Genomic DNA, 10,699 nt, shown 5'->3' on the forward strand with positions numbered 1-10,699 from the left:
TCAAAAGATCTACTCCTCACAACAAGTAAGACTTCAAAGAAATTCAAAACTCACAACTTAAGGTAAGTGGGCTCGTAAGCTATTGAAGAACAAACACTATGAAGTCACAACACTTAGCATCAAGAAGATTATACATAAAGAGAGTATGAAGTAAGATACCTCTTACTTCCAATACTCGTTACTTTTAGGTGGTGGTTGGTATCCTAATGAACAACTTCCATCCTTTGATGAATACATCCATCCAATATTCTATTAAAACTATCTATTGTTATTTTATCTAATATAAAAATAAACTTTTAGCATATTCTTTATACTCTTAAGATCCTCAATCCATTCATTTACTTTATCTCTTAACCTTCTTACATACCAAGAGCCAACCCTTCAATTAATAGGAACTTATCTAAAGTGATATCTTCTACAATGTTATTTATTTTACTTCCACATTTACTTATATACTTTAACATGTATAAGAAATACATATATATTAGGAAAAAGTGATATTAAGCTTTAGTTAATATCTAAAGCAGTACAAAACCTTAGACATTATTTCACCTTAAAATTTTCATTGTGTACATTGTACCTTCTTAAAAGATAAGATTTGGAATGCAAAAATATTTATATATTAATTTATCTAAAAAAATCTACAAAATATTTTTTAAAAAATTTGGTTTCCTTGAAATCAGGAAAGAAATTTATATTTAAATCAATATTATTTCAAAAAAAAAAAAACCTAATAACTTATTAAACAATCATTGTGATGAAAATATAAGAGAATAATACATTATTATAAGTTGACAAAAAGTGTAAATTCAAATAAAATTAATAAATACAAAATTTTGATCATTATTTTAAAGTACTCAAAACTATATATGTTTTTGTTAAGATCACTTACATATGTTTTTATGAAAAATCATAATCCCTCGTTGTAAAAGCTTTGCTATAAAAAAAAGATGCAAAATTTTAGCATGTAAATAATAATAATATTAATTTATTTTCATTTTAAATATTTTTTAAAAAATAACTTGTATATTTTTATTGTTAACAAATAATATTTTTTGAAACACAAAAATGAAATTTTTCAGATTTTAAAACATCTAATGAAATTAAGTTATTTGTGTATGCAAAAATATACATCCATATATATATATATATATATATATATATATATAGATATAATTATATCATTTAGAATTTTAATTAATTAAAAGCCACAAAGATATCATCCAGATATTGTTTTAATTTAATTACACTCTTTTCAACAGACCAATGCACTACCACATCTTGTGGCCGAACTATACATAAAAGCATCACCTCATCATTCTCTATTCATGGTAATCTTCCAATTTCATACAATGATTTAAATTGGTAAAGGTATGTAAAGCAATGAAAAAAAAAACTTCATTCTTTTCGTTCCTTTTTGTTATTTTTACTTTAAAAAAATACTTTTCAACATGTCACATGTGTAGTAATATGAAACTAAAGGTATCAAATTGTCATGATATATAAAAATTAAAAATACTTGCAGTAGCAAGTTTGCATCATGTATGATTTGACAGGTTCTGAGTTACTTTATTTTCAAGAGGTCGTAAATTAAAATAATTTGTATTTTTTTCTCTAATTCTTAAAATTTTAGTTGAATATTCTATATTTAAATTATTTTATTCATCTTTAATTATTTTTATTAATTAGTCTAATAAGATATAGATAAATTTTAACATATATTTACTTTAAAATCATACATATATAATAATAATAATAATATTATGAATCTTATATTATTTCAACTTAATTTGGATTTTTCAAAATTTTCATATAATTATTTTTTTGATTTTATTATTAAATTTATTCAAATTATCAATCTATTTTTACTTATTTATTCTTACTGCTGAATTTTTTTCATTAAATAACATAGGTTGTGCCCATGTTTCAACACATTTGAAATGAAAATAAAAATAAATCTACTTATGTATTATTACATTTATTTATTTTTAAGAAAAATATTTGTTGTTTTTTTTCGATTTTTAAAATTTTGTTGAATATCCTAAATTTTATTGTTATATAAATTTGATTAGCACATGAAATATATCATTTATAAAATAAAGTAATTAATAAATTTTAAATACATAAGGTTACGTATTTAAGAATGAAAATTTTAATTTTTTTTAAAATTTTATTTTAATTTTTTGGATGTTTTTTAAAAAAATTCTCCATAAGTTTTCTTATAAATAAAAGTATTATTCATTTTTATTATAATTTAGATACATTTATTTTATTTTATATTATATTAAATTTAATTAAATTCACCTTCCAAACACATATTTTTGGTCAACTTGTACACTTTAATATAAAACTAAATCTTTAATTGTTTTAAAGAAGCATCAACAATCTCTTTTCTTGAGCTTTTAATGTATTTTTTGCAATACAAGAAGAATCTACAAAAAATCTCTAGCAAAAAATATAATAATTATGCCTAATAAATTGTTAATTCTATATATGTCTTAAAGAGTTCTATTAACTATCTTAGTGCAATAGTGATGCTACATTAGTACCTCATCCTAAATGATAAGAATTGTCTTTTTTAGCACATCTACATATAATGTATTTTTTGCAATATTGCAAAAAAATCTTAATTAAGATAGAGTAGAATTTTAAACATAAATTGTGCAATGCATCTGCTACTTAAAAGTTGTGCTATAATTTTAGAAGAAGTAACTTACAAAACAATATTTCTATCACTTTCAAATTTTATTGCTACTATATTATAAAAAATTATTTTCTCACTTCTTGTTTGGTTCTTCCATTTTTTCTTTTTTTTTTAAAGATTGTTATTGATTGAAAGAAGGATATCTAAATATATGATGCAATGTTCATCATTCAACTTTGATACACATTTTTCTAAAATTTTTTTACCTTTTCATAATTCCATAATGTATGCTTTGTTAATATTTAATTTGTAGCATTTTTATTCCAATTCTTTTTCTACTATAGCATTGATAGAAAATCAACAAGTATTTTGCTTAATTCTTGTAGATTCCCATTGAGAAGTAATAGTCCATAATCTAATATCTCTCTTTCTATTAATCTCTCAATTTAATAATCTTAAATTAATTGATAATCGACATCATTATAAAAAAAATCTTTAAACTTTTTCTATATCTTCTTCTAATATGCAGGTCAACATTAAAATAATAATAATAATAATAATAATAATAATAATATTCTTAATTACTTTTTTATTTTCATTACAGAGACTTCTTCCAAGGATTGATTAAATTCTTTGTTATCTTCTAAAAATTCTATTTTTAAGCATGCATTCTTATAATTTAATTGAAGAACTTTATTAATAGTCTATAGATCTTCAAATGAGCATAGTCTATATACCACTATGACATTAGAAGAAGCCAAAAGATAAAATCTCTTTATTGCAATAGGATCAACAAAATATAATCTTTCACTTACAAATTCATATTGTCTTATTATCCACTTTTTTAAGGTCGTTTTTTACAAGAAAGTTTGTAAAAACTTTTAATACTTGTATTACCAAATAATATCTATATATTTATATATTTCAAAAAATGCTATCAAAGTTCTTTTTTTTTATTGCTCTCAATGGATTAAGACTTTAGTTGCATCATCAAATGCTATAGTGTCTCTAAAACTCTAATATACCATGTATCAATATGTTTCTTGATTTCACCTTTTCATTTCTAATTTTTATTATTATAAGATCATGCTTTTTTATAGATATTCTTATGAATATGTCTTACATTACAAATTAAAGTACAAACCTTAATATTAATATAGTAATTATACTTTTAGATAAGAATAAGATTGTATAAAATAACACCTTAATTGTCTACAATATTATTACTAATGTTAAAATTTTTCCCATTATTTTTTTGTAATATTAAAAACAACTATCATCATCCATTAATATACTTTATAATTTTTTTTTGATATTTTTTTGGCATATTTTATCCATAATACATAGAACTTATATATTTTGAGGTCTACATGGATAATAAACCATACAAATACTAATCATTCTAAAAAACAATAGATCTTCTTTTAATAAGAAACTATGCATTAATATTGGTTGAATCTTTTATTTTGTTGATTTGTTAAAAAAAAAATTATATATAAAAGATCTTACTTCTAAAACTTAATAGTATATATTCTTCCAAGCATATGTCTTGGATATGGTATTTATAAATATTATTAATTAATACACAATACTTGAGTTCAAATACTCTTGCTACCTAGTCAAGAAGATACTTCCACCTTTGCTTTGATAGAAGCGCATTTAAGATCTTTAGCTACATAGGATTCTTAGTCATTGTTTTAATTATATGTTGATGTTGAAATTATTGATTAATAGTCACAAAATCTTAAAAGATCATAAATGTATTTCTTGTACTTCTAATATAAAACAATGGAAGAATTATCTTATGTCCTAGATTTTGTATTTCAACTTCTTGGTTTTGTATATTTCAAAAAATATTTGCTATTCTTTGATATGCATTTATATGTGATCTATTTTAATTTATACTCAAGTATCTCAATAATTTTTTTTTGTTGTTGCATAAACATCTACAATAAATTTTCATAGCAACTTCCTTCTTCATAAGATGGTTGAGTATTTTTTATATTGTAAAAAAAATTGATATAAATAAAATCTCATTTGATAATACAAACATTCACTATATTATTACTTCTATCTTTATTAACATTCATATTTTTATGTCTTATTTTGTCATGCCATCCATATTTTCTATACTAAAAAAATAAAACAACATCGTGAAATAAAAAGTTTATATAATGATATTCATGAATTTGTTTCAATACAGCTCTTTTTCACCAAAAAAATATATTTTTTATTTCTTTTTCCATTTTTCTATCGTCAAACATAACAACAACAATTTCATTAGAAGTTAGATGTTTATAATATCTTCTATTGGTATCTTTACTAAAATAAAGACATTCATATACATCATGACCACTCTCCCCTCTTTTTCTTGCTTTAGATAATATTTCATGCATTTTTTAACAAAATAAAAAAAAACATATGATGCTATTTTAGATATTCTTGAAGCTCTCACATTGTCCAGGCTAAAAAATTGGCATTATGTGCCATCTTTACTTCATGTGCAATGTCGATATCACAAATGTGAAGTTACAAAAAACTTGCTCCTATATCTTATTTAGATAAAAGAATATCTATTTGATGCAAAAGTCCTTTAAGTATATAAAAGATATATAGTCCTTGTCCTTGTACAAAATTATTATTGACTTTTGTGCCAAGAGATGTAAATAAATGTACTATATTATGTTGTTAAATAGTCTTTCAAAATTCCTTACTTTATTCACCTTATCCATTAAATAGTTGTCTAGTTAATAACAATGGATCTTGAAGAAGTAGAAGCTCAATCTTTTTATAAAGACAACATGTACCAAATCATAGATTTAATTTTATTGATGGCATGGTTGATTCATTTATCTAATAGAATATTTTGTAATATGGGAATTAAATGTCCATGCATTTAACATTATGCCAATATTCTTAAATATATATAATACTATAATATTTATCAAGAAGTTGATCCACTTGTTTATCAATTTTTCTTATTTTATTATATTCTCTTGCTTCTTCTTTTTGTTACATATATAGAGTTGCTTCTTCCCAATATCGTATTATGTACTATCTTGCTTGAAAATGCACCGGGCATCTGGCTGTGGAAGATAAAACAATGTTTTGCAAGTATCCAAGTAGTCTAGTAGATTTCAACCATCTACATACAAACTTTTTCGGATTTCAATGTAAAAGCTTAATCCCAATACAAAATGCTTAGAAACACTATTTTTAATAACTTCAAGATGTTATAAGCAAAAATTCTTTTTTTATTTATTAGTTTTATTTTATTTTATTTTATTAGTATTATTATTATTATTTTAATTTTTAATTTTTAATTTTTTAATTTTTAAATCCTAATCTTAGACAACAAGCTTTGGCAAGCTGTAATTCTCAATCTAACTGTTTGATTGTTATAAAACTTCTACCACTAGTGTCTTTGCAAGTCTTCTAAATGCTCAAGAAGTTTCAATCCAATCCAACTTAGAGATTGCAAGAAAACGCTGTAAATCCACATTGATATCCCTTGACCACCGCCTAGAAAGTTGATGATGAACTTTGAATTGTAATTTCTCCTTCTATAACCGTTAATTCTCATTCAAACTTTGTATGCAGCTCTGCTTTTAAGTCCTCAACTTACTACACCAAAATTCACCTTATTCCAGTTAGTAGATCTCTAGATATCGTAGAAATCCTAAACAACCTCAATCTACCAACTTTTAATACCTCTTTATACTAATGATCAAATATCCTCTATTCATACTATTAGATTAACACAAAATTTTGCATACACTTGGCATACTCAACCACCTAGACACTTTTAAAATTTCAACTACACATGTTTCTCCAATTTCACAAAACAGTCAAGAGTACTAGCCCTAACTTTATTACAAAATATCTAAATCACCAATACAAACACTGACTTTGAACAATGATTGCAAAGTCCTCCCAAACCCTATGAAATTAAGTCTTATATTTTTGAAAGGAGCTTGAAGCTAGCTCTCCAATTCCAAATCCCGATCTCTGAATGCCTCCATACTTTGCCCTAAGCGGCCATTTTAGTGACTAGAGGTCTGGTTTCGACCCCGACCCACAAACGGTCGTCTCCCAAATATCAATCCTACTTATCCTAGAGGTTTTTCAGCACTTTCCTATCCTCAACTTCACCTTATTATCTACCATATTATTTTTTTACTTCATCTTCCTTGTTTTTACTAATTTATGGCCTTTCTAAAGTTGTAAACTAGTTTCTACAATCTAGAAAGAAAATTTAATGACAAGCTTTTATCTACTAGCTATCAAGACAATAAAATAATCTAAAAGCTTTTATAAAGCCTTCCTAAATTGTCTTGAGCTCTTATCAACCAAGATGACTAAATATTAATAAAATCTTTTTTCATTTATATTTTCACCATATAATCTTGTTACAACACGACACCGAATCTTTTACTTATATTGTTTATTTTTTTGAAGATTCATAATTAGAACAATATCTATACTAATACCGTCATTTCTATTAATTATAATACTATTCCCTTCTATATCTTTTTCATTCTATTGTCTATATTCTTCAACATATTCAAGTATCTTTTGTCTTAGCTGTCAAATTACAAAAAAATTGCATATAGATGCAACATTGTTCAAATCATTTCTTTGTCTATCTATGAAATCTAAATTTCTTCTTTTATATTCTTCATTTTCATGACATGACACTTAATATGTTAACATTTTGTCAAGCTATTATTGAGAATTCATATTTTGGCTATTGAGAGAGAAAAAAAATCATCTTTTAATAATTTCTTTCAATAAAATTAATACCTTTCAATAATATTAATATTTTTTTATAATAATAATAATTTTTTAATAATAATAATTTTTGATGATAATAATAAATTTTGATAATAATATATTTTAATAATAATATTAATAATTAATATTTATAATTTACTTGATGTCTAGATTTTTTATAATACTACCATAGTTGCAATTATTTTTTGAAAGTCATGTAATAAAAAACATATTAATTCTATTGTTAAATCTCTTATATTTCCATTTATTAATAAAAACTTTTTCATGATTTCTTCAATTTGAATCATAATAATAAAACAAAACTTTATTATAAAAATATATATTTTTTTAAGATTCTTATATTATAGATGAAAAGAAAAGATGTAAGAGGATATGTTTCAACACTATTTATGAAGAAAATCACCAATTTAAGAATAATGTCTCAAATGTTAAATACATTTGTTCATAATGGATATATTCGTGTAAATTTTTTTGATTACATAGCATGAGTTTTTTTAATTAAGCACCATATGATTTTATTATAAATGGTCTGATTAACCAATATAGTTTCTAAAATAATATAGAACTCTTAATAGTAAAATAAATCACTTATATCCTATATCTTGACTATATACTATATTTATACTCATCTGCTTATTTATATCATATATTCCAATTACATGCTATATATACGTTGATTTTTTTATATTTATATCCTATTTCTCAACTACATGCTATACAAGCACATATTTGCTTACTTACAATTCTTTATCTTTGTACATCCTTCAATTCTTGATGCACTACATAACACTACAATAATAACAAAAAAAATAAAAAAATAAAAAAATCTTACAATTGGTTGTAATAAAGTGTAACTAATGAGTGTTTTGATAAAAAAATATAGTACAAAAAACTTCTTTGGTTCAACTCAAATTCAAAAGTCAAATTAGAATCAAATAGTTATATGGATATATATATATATATATATATATATATATATATATATATAAAATTGATCTAAATATGTTTCTTTCAAACATCATCAATAGAAATAGTTTAGATTTGAACAATAGTTGTGCAATAATTTGCAATATACAAAAAGATTAAAAAAATAAAAATGACTTAATTCATCTATTTGGAGTTATAATAAAGAGCAATTCTAAGATATTGACCAATGTTTAGCTGATTATGTCCTTCAATAATCTATTAATAAAGAAGGCACATTACCTTGAAATTTATTGTATTTTTATTAATATAGTTTTTATGTTGTAAATGATATTACTAAAGACAAATCAAAGTCAAATAATAATATTTAGTTGAATAATAAATTGAAAAAAAATCATTAATATGTAGAATTAATCAAAACCTGTTTCTTTCTAGCATCATTATAAGAAATAATGTGAAGTAGCTACAAGGCTTGATGTTAACCTAAAATTACTTTCTTAAAATTTTTAATTTTTAATTTAAAATCATTAATTTTAATCTTTAAAAAATAATTTATATATTTTATATTTCTTGTGAAGAATAATTATGATAAATTTTAATATAAATATAAATTAAAAGAAAAAAAAATTAGATATAAAATAAATTAAAACAAGAATAAAAGACATAGTATAAAAAAATTTAAAAAAGATGAAATAGTCTTGGTGTAAAACGATTTAGTATAAAAAAGAGAAGAAAAAAATTAGAAATAATTAGTATGAATAAATAAAGTGGTAGTTGTCAAGGATAATAATCCAATAAAAGTATATAACTAAGTGCGACTTTTTTCAAAGAAGTATAACAAAATAGAAGTAAGGAAACATATATGTTAAAAAGAAATTAGAATGACTATTGCCAAAAGATTAAAAAAAAAAAAAAAAAAAAAAAAAAAAAAAAAAAAAAAAAAAAAAAAAAAAAAAAAAACTAAAGATCCTTGAATATAAACTAGAGTAAGAAAAGAATTGACAAGAGTGAAGAAAGCTTCACTCTTCCTTCTATATATGTTATCTACCTAGCAGTTATGTGGTGATGCTCTATAGAACCTCTAACATGTCCTGACTTTGCAAGCCATATGTCTTAACTTGCAAGACACGTATTCTATGTATGTGCCATATAGTTAGCTTGCTTCACAAGCTATCCACACAGATGACTTGTGGATGACTTATTGACCAAGTTTTTAATCTAAAAATTAACTTTAAATACATATAAAATCAAAATTATACCTATGAAGCTTTTAGAAAGCTTTTCTAGAAGATATTATGAAATTAATTTATTTTTATCTATTATTATCTATTTCTATCTAATCATATAGATAATTACTAGAATAATTATCTATGTCCATGACATTATCCCTTCTTGTAGGAACAAGTTCCACAAGGCTTAGTCATCATATGTTGAAAAAAATCTAAGATGCAAAGAATTATATTTGTTACATACTCTAATTGTTATTCTCTTTGAAGATGGTTGATAGATCCTCTCTAACTATTAGTAATGTCTCATATCAAGGCAAAAAGACTACCATGTTATTTGATTGTTGTTGAGGCCTTCATAACTTCTTTCAATTTAAATATTTGAAATACCATCAAGAGTTGTTTCTACTTCTAACAAAATCACCTTACATCAGAAGTCTCTTGTAAGATTGTGATATCAAATACATTATATTTCACCATCTATTTAAAGATGAATATGTTATTCTTAAAGGTCTTCATCTTGATTATATTGTCTTAAAAATTAAGACAATTGCAATGTCTCATCTAGCAAGTCAGCAAATGATAGTTTTTGAGTTGAATCTGTTGGTTGTTGGTTCTCTATCTCCTTAGTACTATAATATATACAAAAGCTACAAATAATGATAGAATGTAAAAAATTATCTTTTATTGATTTCATTTCTTTTATAGCAAAGATTTATTATTCTTTATTTATGTTTTGATGGATGTTATTGATGAAAAGTTTCTACCTTCTTTTCTGCATTTGCAAGATTTTTTTTTGGCTTCTATGTGCATTCACTATTATCATACTTTTATAAATGAACAAGATATTTTAACTTATTTTGATGCCACTTTGAGTCTAAGACTCATTTTATTTCAAATTTTTCATTATTGTCTACTTTTACAAGAAGAAATGGTACTTATTTTTTTTTTGGTGTATTCATTATCTTATATGATTTAAGAAGAGATATATAGAATATAGGATGAATCTTTATTGACTTTGGTAGGTATAATTAATAAAAAAATGGATTTATTTCTTTACAAATAAAAAAAGGTCTAAGCTTATGATAGTTTAACTTGTCACAAAGGCAAA

The sequence above is a fragment of the Physcomitrium patens genome, chromosome 2, assembly GCF_059467195.1.
Source record: "Physcomitrium patens ecotype Gransden chromosome 2, ASM5946719v1, whole genome shotgun sequence".
In the NCBI taxonomy this organism is placed as follows: Eukaryota; Viridiplantae; Streptophyta; class Bryopsida; order Funariales; family Funariaceae; genus Physcomitrium; species Physcomitrium patens.